This window comes from Acomys russatus, chromosome 14, assembly GCF_903995435.1.
Source record: "Acomys russatus chromosome 14, mAcoRus1.1, whole genome shotgun sequence".
Classification (NCBI taxonomy): Eukaryota; Metazoa; Chordata; class Mammalia; order Rodentia; family Muridae; genus Acomys; species Acomys russatus.
This window is the reverse complement of record NC_067150.1, coordinates 14500082-14508591: the sequence shown is the minus strand read 5'-3', so window position 1 is coordinate 14508591 and position 8510 is coordinate 14500082. Positions and strand designations below refer to the sequence as shown.

Sequence of the window (8510 nt, the reverse complement as noted above, 5' to 3'; positions counted from 1 at the left end):
GTGGTACAGACTGTTCAGTTACCTGAATTAGATGCCATTGATGGAGGTAGGGTGGGAGTTTCTAAGGTGGTACAGACTGTTCAGTTACCTGGGATAGATGCCATTGATGGAGGTAGGGTGGGAGTCTCTAAGGTGGTACAGACTGTTCAGTTACCTGGAATTAGATGCCATTGATGGAGGTAGGGTGGGAGTCTCTAAGGTGGTACAGACTGTTCAGTTACCTGGAATTAGATGCCATTGAGGAGGTAGGGTGGGAGTCTCTAAGGTGGTACAGACTGTTCAGTTACCTGGAATTAGATGCCATTGATGGAGGTAGGGTGGGAGTCTCTAAGGTGGTACAGACTGTTCAGTTACCTGGAATTAGATGCCATTGATGGAGGTAGGGTGGGAGTCTCTAAGGTGGTACAGACTGTTCAGTTACCTGGAATTAGATGCCATTGATGGAGGTAGTTGACCTTTATGGGTGTATTAAAGGAGGTCCTAGTAAACAGAAACCCACCTTATTGAGATCAATTTTATTGGTATACAGAGACTGATCTTGTGAGATTTCCAAGGAATACTGCATCTGGGCTTCTGTTTCTCCAACGACTGGCCTTCTGTTTTGCTGATTTGAGTCCTTCTATTTAGTACATTGTCATTAGCATTGCCGTTTTGGGGATCTCCCTTTTTACCTAACAAAATATACATTACACACATCAGAGATCTGAGAAAGGTAAATTAGAGCAATAGTATAATCCAAATGGCTTATGTATCAATAAAAATGCCAAGATGTAGATGTTCATTTGCCAGGATTGACCAGCCATTAGACTCCATTCTCATAACAATGTTCTTACATGTAGGCCCTAGGTGCTTATTTCATAACAAGTGGAGATAGCTCTGACTTATGGCTTAGCCATTAGGAACATTTCTTCATTAGGGGACATACATCTGAAGAACAACCCAAGTGAGCAACATAGGTTGGCAACAATCATTAAGCCCTGGCCTTCCATAAAGCCTGTCGTAAAGATCTCTTCTTAAGCTAAGCCTAATTCTGCCAGGTGGGCATGGTGGCCTTAGGTAACAGCTATTCAAAAATGACCAACATTAGTTAATTAAAATGATTCTATAAATATGTAATATCTTTGCTGTGAACTCTCTCACATACCTAAGTTGTCAGAGTTGCAGTCTACTGTCTCTGTTTCAATTGTCCAAAGTATAACCTGAGTCCAGAAAATGAAAGAGATTTAAGCATGGCAGTGTTTGTAGAATGCATAAGCCTAAGCTAGATGTCTTAAGAACAGTAATTTAAATTAAAAACGTAATGTAGGGCATCTAATGGACCAGAGGATCCCAAGGCTGGGAGGGTATAGTATGAGCTGAGCTGGGGCTTTAAAATTTCATGACAGAGGAACCTCTTTTCACAGATCTGCCATTTCTGACTGCAACATAATCTAGGAGTTAGCCATCACAGAAGACGAGTACCTTGGAAAGGAGTTCATATGTGCCTCTCCCATGTTTAGAGCAGAAGGTGAATGAAAATGAGGACATAACCATTCCTTGGTATAGTTGAGGAGAAGGATTTTATTGTAGATAGGGAGGGAGAACTTAGCCCCAGGTCACGCGAAGATTGAGGATTGACAGATCTCATGTGGGAGGTTTATTTAGGAAGGTGTTTACAGAGGCTGCCTCTGGGCCAGGGTGGAAGGAAGAATAGGTCAAAGAGAGGAGGGACTGGCCTTTCATAAGGAGATATGGCACATGTACAAGGGGAGGATATGTATGACAGTGGGGATGTGCCAAGTCTTGACAGGTACTCCTCCTGTTGCTGAGTTCCTGAGTCCCTGGGGCAGGTTGTAGAGATGCATTATTGTTACCATAGCAGAGTGAGAAAGGAAGAAAAAAAGTGGGGCAAAGAGAGGGAACAAAGAGAGACATGAGAGAACCAAGAGCTCAAGAGGCCAAGAGCAAGCCAAATGCCAAGAGAGCACATATAAAAAATGGCAAGTTTTGCCGCTCTGTCCCCGGCCTCGCTCGGGGGCCCCCGGCTGCGGCGCGCGCGGGCGCCCGGCCAGCAGCAGGCCATGGGCGAAGCGGGTGCCTTGGGGCGCTGCGGCGGCGCTGGTGGTGGCGGCAGCAGCAGCAGCAGCGGCCGCGGCAGCGCTGGTGGCCGGGCCGCGGCGAGGGCGAGGGCGAGGGCGCCAGCCGCGCCACCAGGGGCCTAGCCGGGCTGCAGGAGAACGTGTTTGCTGGGCAGTCAAAGATCTATGCCTACATGAGTCCGAACAAATGCTCTGGAATGCGGTCACCACTTCAGGAAGAGAACTCAGTTGCGCATCGTGAAGTCAAATGCCAGGAGAAGCCATTAGCTGGAATCTACAGGAAGCAAGAAGAGAAAAGGAATGCTGGGAACGCGACCCGAAGCCCCGTGAAGTCCGATGAACAGAAAATCAAGGATGCCAGGAGAGGTCCCCTGGCACCTTTTCCAAACCAAAAATCCGAAGCAGCAGAGCCTCCAAACACTCCACCCCCACCATGTGATTCTACCAATGCAGTGGTTGCCAAGCAGGTCCTGAGAAAGCCCCTCAAGGGCAAGCCGACTCTTCGGAAAAAGTCTCAAGGGAAAACTCAGCAGAACAGAAAACTCACAGATTTCTACCCCGTGCGAAGGAGCTCCAGGAAGAGCAAAGCAGAGCTGCAGTCTGAAGAAAGGAAAAAAATAGATGAGCTGATTGAGAGCGGGAAGGAAGAAGGCATGAAGATTGACCTCATTGATGGCAAAGGCAGAGGTGTGATTGCCACCAAGCAGTTCTCCCGGGGAGACTGTGGTAGAGTACCATGGGGACCTCATTGAGATCAGCGATGCCAAGAAGCGGGAGGCTCTGTACGCACAAGACCCCTCCACCGGCTGCTACATGTACTATTTTCAGTATCTGAGCAAAACCTACTGCGTGGATGCCAGTCGAGAAATGAACCGCCTGGGGAGACTGATCAATCACAGTAAGTGTGGGAATTGCCAGACCAAACTGCATGACATCGATGGTGTGCCTCACCTCATCCTCATCGCCTCCCGAGACATTGCCGCTGGGGAGGAGCTCCTGTCCGACTACGGCGACCGAAGCAAGGCCTCCATCGAAGCCTACCCTTGGCTGAAGCATTGATCACGCGGCCTCCCCGCTTCCCTGCCACCCTGCCTCCTTCAAAGGACAAAGTGCTCTCAAAGGGAAATGATTTTTTTTTTTTTTTACACACACACTTACTCTTAGCTAATTACTTCAAATGTTTTTTCTTTTAAAGTATATTAAAGATGCCTTTTCATGTAGTATTTAAATATCTGTTACAGGTCTCCAAGGCGGACCTGAACAGATGGCCTTATATTACCCAAACTTTTATATTCTAGTTGTTTTTGTACCTTTTGCATCCAAGTTGAACGTTCGTGCTTCCCGCGCAGCCTAAGACTCGGCACAGGTTTTAGAGAATGGAGTTAAACGTGAACTAGGAAGCTGGGCTCTGGCCGCGATGAAAGCCAGGACTCCCCCGCACCCCGCGTCCAAGGGCAGGCGGGTGTGAGGGTGCTGCCACCCCCCACGCACAGCCTGGACAGGATGTCTCCAAGCTCTTGTTCTCCTCAGCGTCTTGACAGGCCTACACATTGATGTGTGTGAATATTTTTTAACAAAGTTTCGCAGTAAACTAGTCTTCCCCTCTGCTTTCTCCAAAGCTTACTGAGCCTGGGGCTCCGGAGGCCCCGCAGGAACAGACCTCCTCCACAGGCTTACGGCATTTCCAGGCACCTCGAAGCATCAGGGTGGGCAGTCAGACTAGAGGCGGGCCGGGAAAAGCACTGTTGTCCTGCCCAAGCAGAGCAGGTCTCCTGAAACTGCAGTAATTCTTTATAGAAATGTGAACACTGAATTTATTTAAAAAAAAAAATAAAAAAATTAAAAAAACAAAACATTAAAAAAATTAAAAAGAAAAAAAAAAAAAAAAGAAAAGAAAAAACCCACAGAAAACAACTTATATGTATATAGGTTTTGAAGGGAGTGAAGTGAATGCGTTTTCCTTTTTCTTCTGGGGTTCTTTTATTTTTATCTTTTTGGCTTGGCTGGCAGGTTTGTGTAGAGAAGATTGAGATGGTGCCCTATTCTAATCAAAAGTGCGGCTTTGTAGCGGGACCAGAAATTACTAAGCCCTTCCCCCCCATACACACACACACACATACCCCAATTCTGCTGCGTGGAAAGTTCTCTACTTGCTGTCAAGGCAGAACTCCTGGTGTCCTGTGCAGATGCTGCCAGTCTAGGGCCCCTGCCAGCATCAGAAGGGTGCTTAGCAGCCAGAGAGCCAGGGTGACACGGTTCTGACCTGTGATTAGCAAGAGTAGGTGGCTGCCTTCCCCCTCCCTAGGAAGAGCTAGTTCTCACCCTTCACCTGCAGCCCAGGGGCTGCTACAGCTCAGGAGCCAGGTCCCCTGTCCCCACCACTTCCCCCATCCCGAGCCTCATGATGGTGCTACCTGAGAAAGTCTTCCCCACACCCGTTGCTAGCCCGGTCAGCGGCCAGACTTGGAGGAGGATCCGAAGGGAGGGTGTAACTGTGAGATAATTGTCTTGGTTGTACCTGTTTGTGGCTTAGCTTTGTATTTAAATAGCAAACAAAAGAGGAAATAAACTTGAAACTTATTTGTCATCATAAAAAAAAAGCAAAAATTAAAATATTTATTGCCAGGCAAGGGCCCCCCCCCCCCCAAAAAAAAAAAAAAAAAAAAAAAAAAAAAAAAAAAAGGCAAGTTTCTATAGGATTGGGAAGCTAGGGAAAAGGAAAGAAAAAGCCCAGCCTCTGGGCTGGAGAGGTTTAGGGTAGGTGGCAGGGTGAAAAGTGCTGGGAGGAACCACAGGTATGGAGTGAGACTATTCTATAATTTATCTGGGGCCTGACTGTAAGGGAATGAAAAATTCATTTAGCATTACAACAAACAAAGATGTATCAAAGTTCTGCCTTTAGTATTGTAGGTCTTGAGTATAAAAATAGTTCCTCACCTTTTAAATATTATTTTATTACTTATTTGGTGTTTTATGTGTCTGCTTATATATTTTGTTTGCTTGTTTGTTTTTATGACCAAATTCCGTTAATACATGTTCAGATCATAACACAACTTGCTAGAGTATATTCTCTCCTTTCAACATTTGTGTCCCTGGGATTAAGTGCTAGTCTTAAATCTCAGCAGTGACATCTTTATCCACTAACCCATGTTACCTGTTCAATTTTCAGAGGCAGCATAAGGAGACAAAAAGAAGGAAGAAACCACAGTCTGATATCAACAGATGACAGTGTTTATCAGTACATACAATGAGTGTCAACCTCTCTCCCATGGGAAATATTGACACCTCCAAGGACAAAAAGCTGCCTCAGAAGTCTTTAGAAGTAGAAGAGACCCATGGAAAAGAGGAAGTTGATGTAGTTGTGGAGTCTGTGTGAGGATCTATGGTTTCCTTTTCCTGGAATATTTTTGTTTCAAAAGACATTATCTTGGAAGACATGTTGACTCTGCAAACTCATCCCCCCACCAGCCCCTGGGCTGTGACTTACTGATAAGGTTGGGCAAGGTCAGCTGTAGTGTTATACATATTTTGTTTAATACCTGAGGCAGTCTATCAATGCCAGATCTGGTCCCTGACGTTTGATGTTCCAAATCATGGTATTTTTTGTTTCAATGATGGTTTTAGATAGCTAGAGACATATTAATAGCCTTGGTGGACATGAAGAATGAACCTCTACTTTATGGTTCGCATATTTCATCTCTTGTTTTTCTGGTAACAGAAGAAATACTCCTCTTTAGTATTTAAATTACAATATGAAAAGTTGAAGGTGTCTGATAGATAAAAATAGGAGGTGTTCCTGGGGACAGTCACATTCTTGAGGCAATTTTGCAGGGAGATTTGGCATGCCCCACCAACACAAGGCTACCTGCAGATTCAGATTTAAGAAGCTGACAGCCATCCTAATGGCTTTTAAATGGTTGCTGTGTTGCCAGTTTTTGACTTTTCTGAGAGGTTAAAAGGTCATTGCCTATACCCACATTGGGCTTTCAGGGTTCGGAAATGACCTTTTAAATGGAAAGGTGTCAGTTGTCCTGCAAACCTTATCCAGTGCCTTGAGATGACGCTGACTGAAAACAAAGTAGGAAAATAGAGGTGCCTTTCTCAGAGTGTGGAGGGCTTCTTAGGTCAGAGGACCTCACCCTTATTTGCTCTAACTGGAGATTCTGTTGCCCCATGTGGTTGGGCAGCATCTGTCCTTCCCTGTCATCCCTAACCTGAGTGAATCAAACACATTCATCCTTGAAACCTCAAGGATTATAATGTTTCTGATTCACAAAAATAAAAGCTTGCTGTCTCATTCCACTGATCCTCCATGGCCACCTGAGGCTCATTTATTCTGGGGAAGAATCACTGCAGGACATCTGGGGCTTGACTGCCAAACAGGCTGCAATGGTGGAGCTACCTTGGCAGCTACTGAAGCCTGCTCTATCACCGAGAGACCAGTACTAACCCATCTTATTCCTGGTTTCAGGTGTCCACTCACAGTCTATGCTATGATTAGCATGGCATCTTAACAAAGGGCTGTATACTTTTGGTCTCATCACAGGCTTTTGGAACCCCTGATTTTCCACTGCTGTCTGACACCAGCAATCTCATTTTAAAGAGCTAACTGCAACACTCAGTGGAAAACTCATTTCCACCTCCCCCAGTGAGACCTAGAGCCTTGCCTAGGGCTCTAAGCCAATCCTGAGAAAGAAACATGATCTTTGATCTCGAGGTCTCTCTGTTCCCACCTGGAAGCAAACAGCACCTGGCCTGCCCACTAACCTCAAAGCACAGGCTACCACTGGGCCCAGAATAACATAACCAAGGTTGACCTTGAATTTCTGCTCTTCCTTAGTACAACTCAAAAAATGCTGGAATTAAAGCCATGTGCACTGTTATAGATTGAATCCAAACTTCATGCACACTAAGTAAAAACTGGGACAGCTGGAGTATAATTTTTTCCCTCAGATTAAAATTTGTGGTTCAAAACTGTTTTTGAGATAATAAAGAGTAGCCATGAGAATGCCCTCCTGTTAAGACACACAACTACGGGGTAAAAAATGAATATGGTTTACCCTATGATGCACCATGGTACCAAGCCACGATGATCCATAGGGGAAGACTATTAATGCATTATTAAGCTAAACATTTTCAACATATAATGAGTTTATCATACAGAGCCTTACTGTATGTCAAGGGGCATCTGAGCCGAAAACTCAGAACTGGCTAATGCTCCCAGATCCTTTCTCCAGCCTCACCAGTGTTCAGATTACAGCACTCTTTCACCATTCATAGCTATTTAGAAATCGTGAATGGCAGCTCTGATAAGGATCAATAGCTAATTCTTTACCATTAGTACACAACAGAAAAACATCTTCATGTTGTTTTTAAAAGTCATCTCAACTCAATCTGATTCAACTGTATGTAAAGAGTATGGAGGTCTTAAAATTTCTAATTGTTTTTATTTAATATCTGAAAATATTATGCATGCATACACAGTGTCTTGACCATATCTACTCTTCACCTCCTCTTCCAAATGCTCTCAGGATCGCCCTTCATATCTACCTCCTGACTTCAAGTCCTTCTTTTATATATTTTTTATTAATTAGCTAATCTTTTACAACTCTATTTCCAATTATTTTTGTCCATATGTGCATGAGCCTGAAGTCATCCACTGGGACACGAGGAAATCCATTAATGGCCATGTTCTTAAAAAAAAATAACTCCTCCCCATTATCCAGAAATTTTCAATATAATATTGTCTAGGAGTGAGGCTTAAAAAACCTAAAGAATTTTAACTTCACTGTATACTTCTAAGACAACCAGTTCTGTGGCAATTGATAGACAATTTCCACACAAGTTTTATTTATAGCTTCAACTAGTATCAACATTTTATGTAAAACAAATCTGGAATGGACAGATGTTGATAATCATATGCTTATTATATTTTTGCACAACTAATGACCAAAACCACAGCCTTGAGTTGCCAGGCAGATAATCTACCATTGAGCTAAATCCCCAACCTCTCATATGCTTAGTTTAAAGAAAGGTAGGCAATTCTCTTTAATGTCCATCTCATCAATGAGAAAGAGAAAAAATTCTAGATATTGCAGGATTCAACTGTGTGGTACTCTTTTGCTTTGGTTTATTTTTGTTTTTGAAACAAGGAGTCATTATGCATATCTTTCAGGCCTGGAACTCACTGTGTAGCTGTAGCTGGCAGTGAAATTTTAGAGGTCATCCTGCGTGTCTCCTAAACACTATGAGTAAACACATGTACCATCATATCTTGTTGTGCAGTGATTTTTGACACAAATGAGATCTTCAATTTCTCCAACATTCCACTAAAGTTTAACTTATGGATTGGGATGATGGTTCAGCTGTAAAGGTTTTGGTTATCATTCATAAGACTCTAGACTCATTTAAGTACTATATAAACTGAGAATG

The 8510-nt window shown here is 43.9% G+C and overlaps 1 pseudogene; it reads left to right on the top strand.

Moving 5' to 3' along the window:
• The first annotated feature begins 2060 nt into the window (after nt 1–2060).
• Nucleotides 2061–3281, top strand: LOC127198144 (N-lysine methyltransferase KMT5A-like; annotated as a pseudogene).
• Nucleotides 3282–8510: the final 5229 nt, after the last annotated feature.